Here is an 11183-nt window from a genome sequence, read left to right on the forward strand (position 1 = left end):
ACATTTATTGAGAATGTGAATTGACTTTTTATAAAACAAAGTTGCCAAACATAACTTATTTTACATTCTAATCAAAATCTTTTGTTGATCCAGTATTGCAGGAATTTGATGTCATGAGTATAAATACCCCTTGACTTGACCTGTTTGAAGACAGTCAACCACAACTAACTGGGATCACTGTGGTTCAAAGGTATACAAGGTATCGTTGTAGTTAAGAATCTATAAATTATTCATTCTGAACTGAGGCTTAATTAAGCATAGTTAAGATTGATCTGCACCTCATGTATTACATTAAGGATTAAGGAGAACATTAATTTAATTCTCTGATAAAATTAATTGGTTATTAAATAGCAGTAACTTTAATTCATCCTCAGGCCCTAGCTTGAAAGAGACAGATGTTAAACAATGTGTTAAATACAGTAAAAGCATACATCTTTTTTTCTTCAGCTGGGAGGGGGTGGGGGCAGTGTAAGGGAAATAGGCCAAAAACCTGTGGATGTTTAATACAAAACCAGTTCTTTTTTGATGTTTTTTGTTAGTTCTGTTATTCATTCTATAGAGCTTGATTTCTTTGGATTCAAGCTCCCGTTGCCCATCATATCAAGTCATTACAACATCTCTGTGTTATTCTGGTTACCTGTGGAGTGCTATCAGTGTCCTGCTGCTGTTGCCATAAGCAAAGGCACATGCAGCAACATCAGCTAGAAGCAGCAGGGAAAGATTAGGCTTGGGTCCCTTAATGGTTGGAGCTCTTATTTAGTCACTCCAGTAGCTCTCAAATTACTCCAAGAAGCAGATAGGTAACATCTGAAGTTCTAAAACAAAAGTTAGTTGTGTACTTTTGAAATAAGCACAATGTTGTGTCACATTTTTTCCATTTCATAAAACAATATTTAAAAATATAAATAAGAGGTATGTATTTATTTGTTTAGTTTCTACCAGATACAATTTAATCATGTACTTTTCCAAAAAAAAAGTTTCAAATTGAAATGTTGTCTCACAAGATTTATCTGCAAATAAAATTGTTGCAAATTGTATTATCATATATTAGGTATATTGGGCATTATTTCTAACTAATTAGCTCTATTGAAGACACAGATATCCATATATTTTGTGTTTACTTTCTGTGCTTATTCTCAAACAAAATAAGAACATAATTGCATAGTAGAAGTTATACATTTTGGGGCAAAGTTCAAATCCTGGTTCTACTACTGAGCAAAATAATCAATTGAATTAAATAATTAATGTGTACCATATACATTTATATACAGTGCCTTGCAAAAGTATTCAGACCCCTGACCAATCTCTCATATTACTGAATTACAAATTGTAAATTTAAATTTAATTTAATTTAGTTTGATATTTTATTTTAAATCACTGAAACTCAAAATCAATTATTGTAAAGTGACATTGGTGACATTAAAGTTGCTGTAAAATTTTCAGGATAAAAACCTCACCTGTTGAAGGATTGTTGGTCAGGCTGTGAATCTGAAGGAAAATAAAGACCAAAGAGCACTCTATAGTTAAAGTTAAAGTAATACAAATGCATAGATTAGGAAAATGCTACAGAATAGTATCCAAGTGTTTGTATAGCCCAACACACCTTCATGTAATTGCAACTGGGGCCACCCATGTAACAACCGCTTAGCTTCCATAGAGCGGGGAAACCTCTTTCGGGGGATATTGTTCTCTCGCCTGTTCCTTTCGCTGCCACTGAGCCCAGGGAGACTCTTCCCTAGGCGCAGAATTGCCCGTAGAGTCCATTACGTCACCCGACCTCTCCTCAGGTCTTTCACCTTCCCCAGGAAGTCAAGACAAAATATCTAAATTTTGATTTCCCTCCTGTCCTGTACCCGGGAAAGGATGGCTCCCACCCTTCAAGACTAGCATCAGTACACAATTTAAACGGCTGTGAAAAAGCTGCATATGCGAGAATGGGGGCACCTGAATTGGATAAAATATGAATGACGATGTGTATGGTGATAGTGTTTACTTATGTTAAGCCTTTTTATTATTGGTTGTTATTTAATGGATGACATCTGTAAAGACTTCAACAACCAATCAGGAAGGTTTTATTTTGTTATTTTTTTTTGGTGCTTTGACATTAGGCTGCTCATTTTTACATTACAGGTTCTTTGCAATTACGTTTTAGAATACACATATACCTAATGTAGTTAGATCTGCGTCCTGCAGATCACAAATAACAGTCCTGTGCTCTATCACAGTTTAATTTATTGTCAGATGACACTTTCTACTACTTAGAAATAAAATCTGATTGGGTACAAGTTTGTAATTTGGTACTTGTGGGTAAATACAAGTAAATAAACTTTTAGATTTAGTCAAGGCCTATGCCTCAGAGGTTTGAGTGTCTTAGTGTAATATCCAAGAAGTATTTAATTCAGAACGCTCAGACAAAAAGTTTTCTGTAATTGCAAACCAGTCTATGGGCCCGATATTTGTAGGGTTTGCGCACTGCATACAGGGATATGGGCATCGCAAATGGACATGTTAATAGATTATATTAATCAATTAACAAAATGCAAAGTGAGTGAACAGAAGAAAAATCTACATCAAATCAATATTTGGTGTGACCAGCCTTCGCCTTCAAAACAGCATCAATTCTTCTAGGTACTCTTGCACATAGTTTTTGAAGGAACTCAGCAGGTAGGGTGGCCCAAACATCTTGGAGAACTAACCACAGTTCTTCTGTGGATTTAGGCAGCCTCGGTTGATTCTCTCCTTCATTTAATCCCAGACAGACTCGATGATGTTGAGATCAGGGCTCTGTGGGGGCCATACATCACTTCCAGGACTCCTTGTTCTTCTTTATGCTGAAGATAGTTCTTAATGACTTTTGCTATATGTTTGGGGTTGTTGTCATGCTGCAGAATAAATTTGGGGCCAATCAGATGCCTCCCTGATGGTATTGCATGATGGATAAGTATCTGCCTGTACTTCTCAGCACTGAGGAGACCATTCATTCTGACCAAATCCCCAGCTCCATTTGCAGAAATGCAGCCCCAAACTTGCAAGGAACCTCCACCATGCTTCTTCTGTTTGCTCACTAGCAGGCATTTAGTTAATTGATAAATATAATCCATTAACATGTCTATTTTTGAAAGCATTCTTACTTTTTCAGCATTTTTTTTAACAGCTGCCTAAAACTTTTGCACAGTACTGTATACATATATACGTGTGTGTGTGTGTGTGTGTGTGTACAAATAACAGAATGCAGGCGGGTTTGCGACACAGGGATAAAAATGCTATATTCCAATGTCGTGCAAAGAATATAGCTTTATATAGATGAATATAGATGTTAGAATATCTCTCCTTTTTGGGGGAAATTGCAATTTTTTGGCGAGGCACATATTTTGCGAGGAAATGTTTGAATATTGGGCCCTATGTACTTGTACTTGTATTTTTGCACTTTGTTTGCACTTATGTTGTAAGTCGCCCTGGATAAGGGCGTCTGCCAAGAAATTAAAAAAAATAAAATAAAAAATAATAATAATAATATGTATTTTGCAAAGATGGTTCAACATTCGCTAGTAAATGTTATGCACCATTGTTTCTCAGATCAGTATGTTAAAGAAACTGATTGCAGAGGGACTACATGTTTTTTAATAAAAGTATCTGATTAATTGTCATTTTATCCCTACCTATTTAAATGTATTGTTAATTATTTACAGTAAATAATAAGTAGAATGTAGGAAATTACAGGTTATGCAGAAGCAAATCTAGGAACGGATCTTGAAATCACTGAATTAATTTGGCCTGCAAAAGACAAATTGCATACTTTCAAAGTACATCTCCTGACCATAGTCATTAGGACTTTTTATTTTAAGAAAACAGGCAGGATCTACACAAGTAGAAATTTAACATTGACAGACTCTCACTTTAGATTTAAGCTGGGTTATTCTTGTGGAGGTAATATTTCAGGAATCTCGAAGGAGGAAAAGTAAGAGGTATGAAAAAAGGTGTAAATGTAAACATGAGAGCAAACTGATTTCATTACCCCAACAGGGCACCTTGCTATACATCACAAAATGCTGTCTTTCAAGTAATAATTTTTCTATTGCTTTTAACAGATCGGATCGCTGTCTGTACAGCCCGTTCACACATCCAGCTGGGGTAATAATTGGTGTGAAATTGTGTTATGGACAGCTGAAAGGTAGGAACGTGAATGGGGGAATCAGCTGCAAAGAGTCCTGTTTTCCGCCCTGTCAGTTTTTTCTTCCCAACTATGGATTTGTTGTCATCGGCTCCTGACGATCTTGCTGACACCCCTGTCAGAAAATGAATTTTTCACTCCTCACTTGATTGACTCCATTTGTAGGGTGTAACTCTATCAGAAAATGCCACTCTCCAGCTTGCTCAGTCATCTGTTAGTGCTTCCTGACTGCTAAACCTAAGAGGGTGAGAGAGATGAGGAGAGTGAAAGAGAAAAAAAGGAGACAAATGCCATAAATGGCACACTCATTTGCCTATCATGGGTAAAGGGCTCACATTACTCAAATTACATACTTTCAAAGTACAAGTTGTAGTACCATTGATTTAAGCTTCTAAATTTAGTCAGATACATGCAGCACTACATAAGCAGTGGTTTTGTATTATTGTAAATACACTTGCATTTTACAGGATTATAATAGGGCTTAAAAAATAAATATTATGAAATGCATAATGCTCTCCTTTCTCTTAGATTTTTGTTTAGTTTCTTGTACAAGGCAGTAAATGTTTAATAGTAGAAAATCTTGAAAATGTATATTAATGAAAAGGTAAAACTGAAACAGATTAAATGTTATTATTTTCATCACTTTCAATTAGATTTTTTTACATTCCAGTATTTTATTATTTCTTTCATACTCACACAGTTAAAAGGTTTGTGACTATGTATGCCTGTTATATGCACTACTTGCATAAATAATCATGTGTGAATAATCATAATTATAATAATCATATTTACACAAAATGTAACATAATTCACTTAGTCCATTATATTACCATTCATAAACATTTATTGTTCAAATCTACAACTTCCTGGATGTGCACATTTAAGCATTTTACAATTTAACATATTTAGGATACAATTATTTTGAGCAAGAAAATAAAATCACCTTGTATTAATATTGTTGTTGCAGTTATGTTGTTGTTCTATAATATATTAATTGTTTTGACTGATTATGACTTTACATAATGTGAATTACCTTATAATATAATTATAAACGTACAACATGGGTAAACAACATTTGTAGTCAGGGTTGGGGAGTAACAGAATACAAGTTACGGTGTTACGTAGTCAGATTACAGAATTTTGATACTTTCCGATATTTTACTCCTGTCAGACGCGTATTTTGATTACAGAGACTTTTTAAAAAGTAACAGATTACTGATTACTTATATATAATTTACATTAAAGTGTACAAGTGTAAGGGAAAGGGCCCGCATGTAGTATTTCTGCAACATTTTTTAACTGGTGATAACCATAACATGGATAACATGCATGGCGTTTAAATCCCCTTTATTATAGCAAGTTGCTTAGATAGAACAAAATACGTACTTACAATTTACAGACAAGGTAACTACTTAAGTTTTCAAGAAAATAGGTTTCATGATATCAGTGATTAGCAGAAAACTGAAAACAACTCCTGCATTAAAGTGACTGAACATGATACACCTTCTTTGACATTAACACATTATTAATGTGTGATTTATGTCAGTTTGTAAAAAAAATAAGGGGATCAAGATTAGGCACGGCGCCACTACCCACACATCTTTGTAAGAGCAATGGAAAGAGTTATCAGTATTACAATTCTTATTGTGCACCCATACATGTACAGTATAAATACAAAAAAGCCTTTGGGTTTAACCATTTAACTCAACATTTAATTAAAAAAAAAAAAACAGTCAGACAACAAGGAGCTTAAAGAATTACTTTGCCTGCTGGGATGGGGAGTGTTTTTGCACATTGCACTTGTCAGTATCAACAATTTTGAACAGCATGTCCAAAATACGAAATGACTTGGCCGATTGTGCCTTCTTGTGCTGTCACTAAGGTGATTTTGAAAAATGAATAATCTCCCAATTTTGTGGGAAGCCTTTGCTGTAGGCATGTGGGGAAGAGAAAAAATGAAAAGCCACAAAAATGGGAATGAATAACTCAGTTTAACTGAGATGATATAAGAGGCCCTGATGCAATGTCACAGATCAGGAGATGAAAACATTCACAGACAAATCGTTGTTTGACTGGGTGTTCATTTGGATATGTGTTACAAATCACCGACAGAGTGCCAAGTCTTTCATATGGAAAAAGAGGTATTTTGAATGGAGGTGGTGGTAGTAAGGAATGAGGGGGGCACTTGTAATGTATAAATCTGAGTGAAGGAATTGCAGCTATTTACATTGGCTGTCAGCAACCTGCTACTTGTTTGTGGTGTTTCTGCGTGGATATAGATAACCTCGCTGGACCTCTGCCTTAGACGAATTTAGTAATTCCTAGTTGACACATTGTCCGTCTCTAAATTCTTTTCCAACAGTGAGGTGAAACCTCTATCTGAAATGGGAAAAATTGAGGTTGCTGTTCTGTTAATGGTTGTGAACTTTCTTATTTTAAATATTAGTAGTATGATATGATGGTGTGGGGGTGGGGTGGATTCTCTGGAAAAAAAAAAAGTATTGTGAAATGATACATCATTGCTTCACAATGAATACAGATTTGTAGAATCATGCTCTTGTTTTGTACAGTACAGAGTGCTATCAATTAATGGCCTTTTAAGACTGCTTTCTGATAAATTTTCCCTTCAATATCTGATCCACCACAAGCTGTATTAATTTCTTGCCATTTCTGGGTTATAGGAATTTTAAAAAATAAGGAAAGCAAATAAAAAAGGAAAGGGAAAATTGAAATCTAGCCCTTTCTGTTATTTTACTGTTTGTTAGAAACGTTAACCTTAAGTCTAACAAAAAACTTGTTTTTCTTTTTTTTTTTCATGACTTACATACTGATAACTATGGGCAAGTTTAAAAAATTGCATAGATTGTTTCAGAATGGTTTAGTTATTATAGGAAATGTACAACTTTTGTTGTAAAATATGTTTGGCTCTGTATGTAGAACTATGTTGAAAATAAAGTACCAAAGCAGAATTATGGTTTTCAAAACAAGCATGGTGAAAGTGTAGTGATGGAAAAATTGTAATGTTACAAAATATGTGGGGGATTCATAACTACTAGGTTACAGCTTAAAGATAGAGGTTAAAGATTTAGTTTCATTACAATTAACAAATATATAGATGTGAACAAATGCTTTTTCATATTCACATAACAGATGACATAAACAAACAAAATCTTAAATATGATTTTGGAAATTCTACAAGAAACCAAATATGTTCAAGACACTGTGATTTTTATTTTGTTTTGACATCAGTCCATAAAGGTTATTTAAATCAATACTAAAATACTGAACATACCACTTTGGTATAGGAAAGTGTATACACATAAATAATGTGTGTGAAATAAGCAGTCTGTACTGTGGTATGCCTTGCTTTTTTATTTTATTTTATTTTTTGTCATACATCAGTCTGAAGCAGAGAACTATTGCTATAGCCTTTCTATTAAAGTGCACATGTCAGAGCCCATTTAACATCAGTTACTTTGATAGTGACATCAGCAATAGTTGCACTTTACCTTTTGACCCCAGTTGGTAGAACAGAGCCTTAGCGATAAATTCCTATTATAGAGCAGGAGGCCAAAAGCTTCAGGAAGACAGTTAAAAAAAATAAAAGAGTGAAATAATTTGAAACCGTATTGTCTGTTATCTGTTTCACACAGCACTGCTGGTTATGAAAAGAGATGGGCCACCTTGATTGACCTGCTTTTGGTTCGGTGTGCCAACACTTAAGAGTGTTATAGCATCTGCTAAGCATTTTTACCTAGACCTCTAATTTAAAAAGTTATGATACAGGTAAAGCTTTCACTTCCCTTAACTTCAATTGTAGGTTTTCTGGGTAAAATATAATTGATAATTGTTGGATGACTGTTTTCATTGGTCGTCCAGATTCTTGCTGGGCATTTAGCTTCTTCAAAGGCATAAACTGTATTGCACAAAGAAGACATTGGAATAAGAGCTAAGTAGGCTATTCATTGTCATTAATGTTTTACAAAATAAATAACATATATTAACCAACTTGATTATAGTCTCTTACATTAGTTTAACCGGTAATATGGTTAACATTACACTGAGCAGTTGTATTCTAGAAAACATAATTGTGAAAGGAATTTGAATGGGAAAGGGACTATATATACACACACACTATATATAATTTTATATATTATATAATAGTGACCGGAACAAGATATTTCCATAGCTATATTTTTAAAGTGCAGGTGTGAAAAGGTCTAATGTAAAATTGTGTCTCTAAAAGACAAAGTGTCTAATGATTAGCTCAATATTCAGTTTGCTGTAGAGTAATCAGTCACAGCTGCTAAATGAGGAAAATCTCTTCATCTTGCATGTCTGGAAATATTAATAGAACATAGCTGAAATGCAATGGGATTCATTTGTACTTTGGAATCCAAGAAATCTGTGCATCTGTAAATCCTTATTGCGCTTAAGAGATGATTGTCCAAGACATATGGTTTAATTACAATGTATTTAAGCCTTTTCTATCTGCTTAAGAACTAGATGTTTCTTCTTTTTAATTAACGACACTGTTTACCCAACATAAGCATCAGAGTTTAAAATGGGACATGTAATGAATTATTTCGTTCTCCTTTTCTTTATTTTGCAAGTTCAATATGTGTGCCTATATAGACAGAGAACAAATAATTATAGAACCAATCTCTAAACTATATTGCTTCTGTAATGTCTGGCTTGCAACAATGTTTTTTCTTAAATATACCGTATCTAGTTTTTTGTTTTGTTTTTTGCCATGATCACACATACACTCTCTTTGTACAAATGTTCTTTTTTTATTATTATTTTTAAATGATTATTATTATTTGATTCCAAATGAGAGAAAAGTGTTTTGTATTTTGCTGGGTTATTGATAGAATTTTAAACAGACCTCCATATTTTTAATTCAGTATCATAACTTGTGTATGCCTGGTTCATAAAAAGTGCCCTAAGTAAAGCTGTAGAATTCCCAGTTTGCCTAATCATGTCGTGTCTGAAGGCCATGTTTAATAAATCACATTTATGAAACGTGCAATTACTTGATTCCTTTTAGCGCAATGTCCTCAGTGCTGGATTCAGTGGAATCTGTAATTTTATTCAAACTGACTTCAAGCAGTTAATAGTAAATGTCAACTTGACCCTGGAAAGGTAACTGGGAAATAACTGATGTTTTAAGAATGCTGCACTTCGGTAATTGGCTGGGTATGTCTGCTCCATCAATTAGAAATGAATAGCTCAGGAAAGAAAATGGTGCTTCACATCTGAGTACATAATGAAAATTGAGTTAAATTTTTATTTTTTATTTTTTTTTTAAACTGCAATTGACCAACCAGGCATAGTGGATGAAGAATGAAAATTGAACAGCTGGTCACAAGCCAGGGTCAAAAGGCCCGTCAGGGAAGCAGTTGACATGTGCATTAACAGCAGCCTTCAAAAAGGGGGGTTACACACTGACTCGATGATTATCCAGTCTCAACACAGTGTATGCACACTAACCAGAAATCTAAGTTTGGTTTAACGTTTTTTTCTTTTATCACTCACAACAAAGGTCTGTGTATAAACATGAAATTTCTTGGTTCAAACCAGGCTTTCTTAGTCCTGGTCCTTGGTCAGTCTTGTATTTGTGGTTCCATCTGTGCTCACAATAAATTTATCTCAAGTAATAATCTTTGAGTAACCTATGGATTTGTATAGGTTTCAGAATTGAAAATTAGAATTTCAGAAGTGAAACTACCCATGTAAATAATATAATTAACTCACTTAAGAGGTCAATTAATTTAGAGAGTTGAGCAAGAACAAAATAACGAGTAGATTCCAAAGTCAGACAATTGGTGAGCACATTTTAAATTATAATATAGCCAAGTCCAAACTATAATTACCAATTACAGAGTATTAGCATAGAGTATTTTTATTTGATCACTATTACACAAGTACATTTCATAAAGACATACAAGGAGTCACCTCCACAGAGATCAGTTTAGTTCTCAGTGAAATTAAACATTGATTCAGTTATAGCTTTTCAGTTGTTGTAGTTGGTTATTATGAGTTAGCGGTCTATATAGAAGAATCCCATGCAGCTGATACCAGAGAGACATTTAGATGCAATAGTTCAGTGCAGAGATGGAGCAGAAACAGGTCATGAGAGTAGGAAACTGGAGAAATTGATCTTTGGAAATTTGCAAATTAGAACCCAGTACTTGATAGTATATATGTAGTGTGACAGACCGGTGGGTGAGTTAAGAATGAGCCGTCCAGACAGGGGCTTTGTGGAAAGGACTCTTCTGCCCAAGGTAAGTTTAATGCAAACCAAAAAATGTAACACACACACACAAATTGAACAAAACCATAAATACCTAGCCTTGTCCAGGCTTACCTGACTTTATTCCTTTCCCTCTCTATTACCACATCTGTTCAGGAACCCCACAAACACAGGGGAAGTCCTTTTGGGAAAATTTTCTCCCCAACCACCAGCAGGTGGCAGAATGACAACTCCCAGGTTAGAATGTCCGTGTGGTTCTTCAATTATTAGTGTCCTGCAATGGTGGACTATTCCCACAGTCCTAGGATCTCTAAACAGGTTTTTATCTTTTCCCAAGCCACAGGGTATTTTTATTATTATTATTAGTATTCAAGTGACTATTAGCAAGGGTTTGGCAATTATACTCACTCACCAGTATACACTCTTACCAACTATACACATGGGCAGTTTGATGGTACATATCCTTCTGTGTAGTATGCAGCTTACCACAGGTTCTAGTGGCTCCTCTTTTCCCAGCTCATGTCTGTCCCTGGCTGCAATCTCCCACCAACTGCCCTGATTCTCGCTGCCTGCTCCCTTATATACCCAAGAGCCCCGCCCCCTTCCTGTCTCTACCACAGGGGCTCCTGGGACATGTAGTTTTTTACCTTGGGCGGACATTCCTTAAAGGGACAGAGCCCCGTTCCGTCACAGTAGATGGTATACATATATACTATGTAGTATTCTTTGACTTTCTCTTTCTTTTTGTGGCATTAA

At 34.9% G+C, this 11183-nt stretch overlaps 1 long non-coding RNA gene across 1 annotated transcript; it reads right to left on the minus strand.

The window, feature by feature from the left end:
- Positions 1 to 3808: 3808 nt before the first annotated feature.
- Positions 3809 to 10973, minus strand: LOC136759648 (uncharacterized). The gene is made up of 2 exons (XR_010820090.1): positions 10914 to 10973; positions 3809 to 4408 (listed from the first exon to the last, which is right to left on the minus strand). It is a non-coding gene; the product is annotated as an uncharacterized LOC136759648 (long non-coding RNA).
- Between the last annotated feature and the right edge of the window lie 210 nt (positions 10974 to 11183).

Source organism: Amia ocellicauda, chromosome 10 (genome assembly GCF_036373705.1).
Source record: "Amia ocellicauda isolate fAmiCal2 chromosome 10, fAmiCal2.hap1, whole genome shotgun sequence".
NCBI lineage: Eukaryota > Metazoa > Chordata > Actinopteri > Amiiformes > Amiidae > Amia > Amia ocellicauda.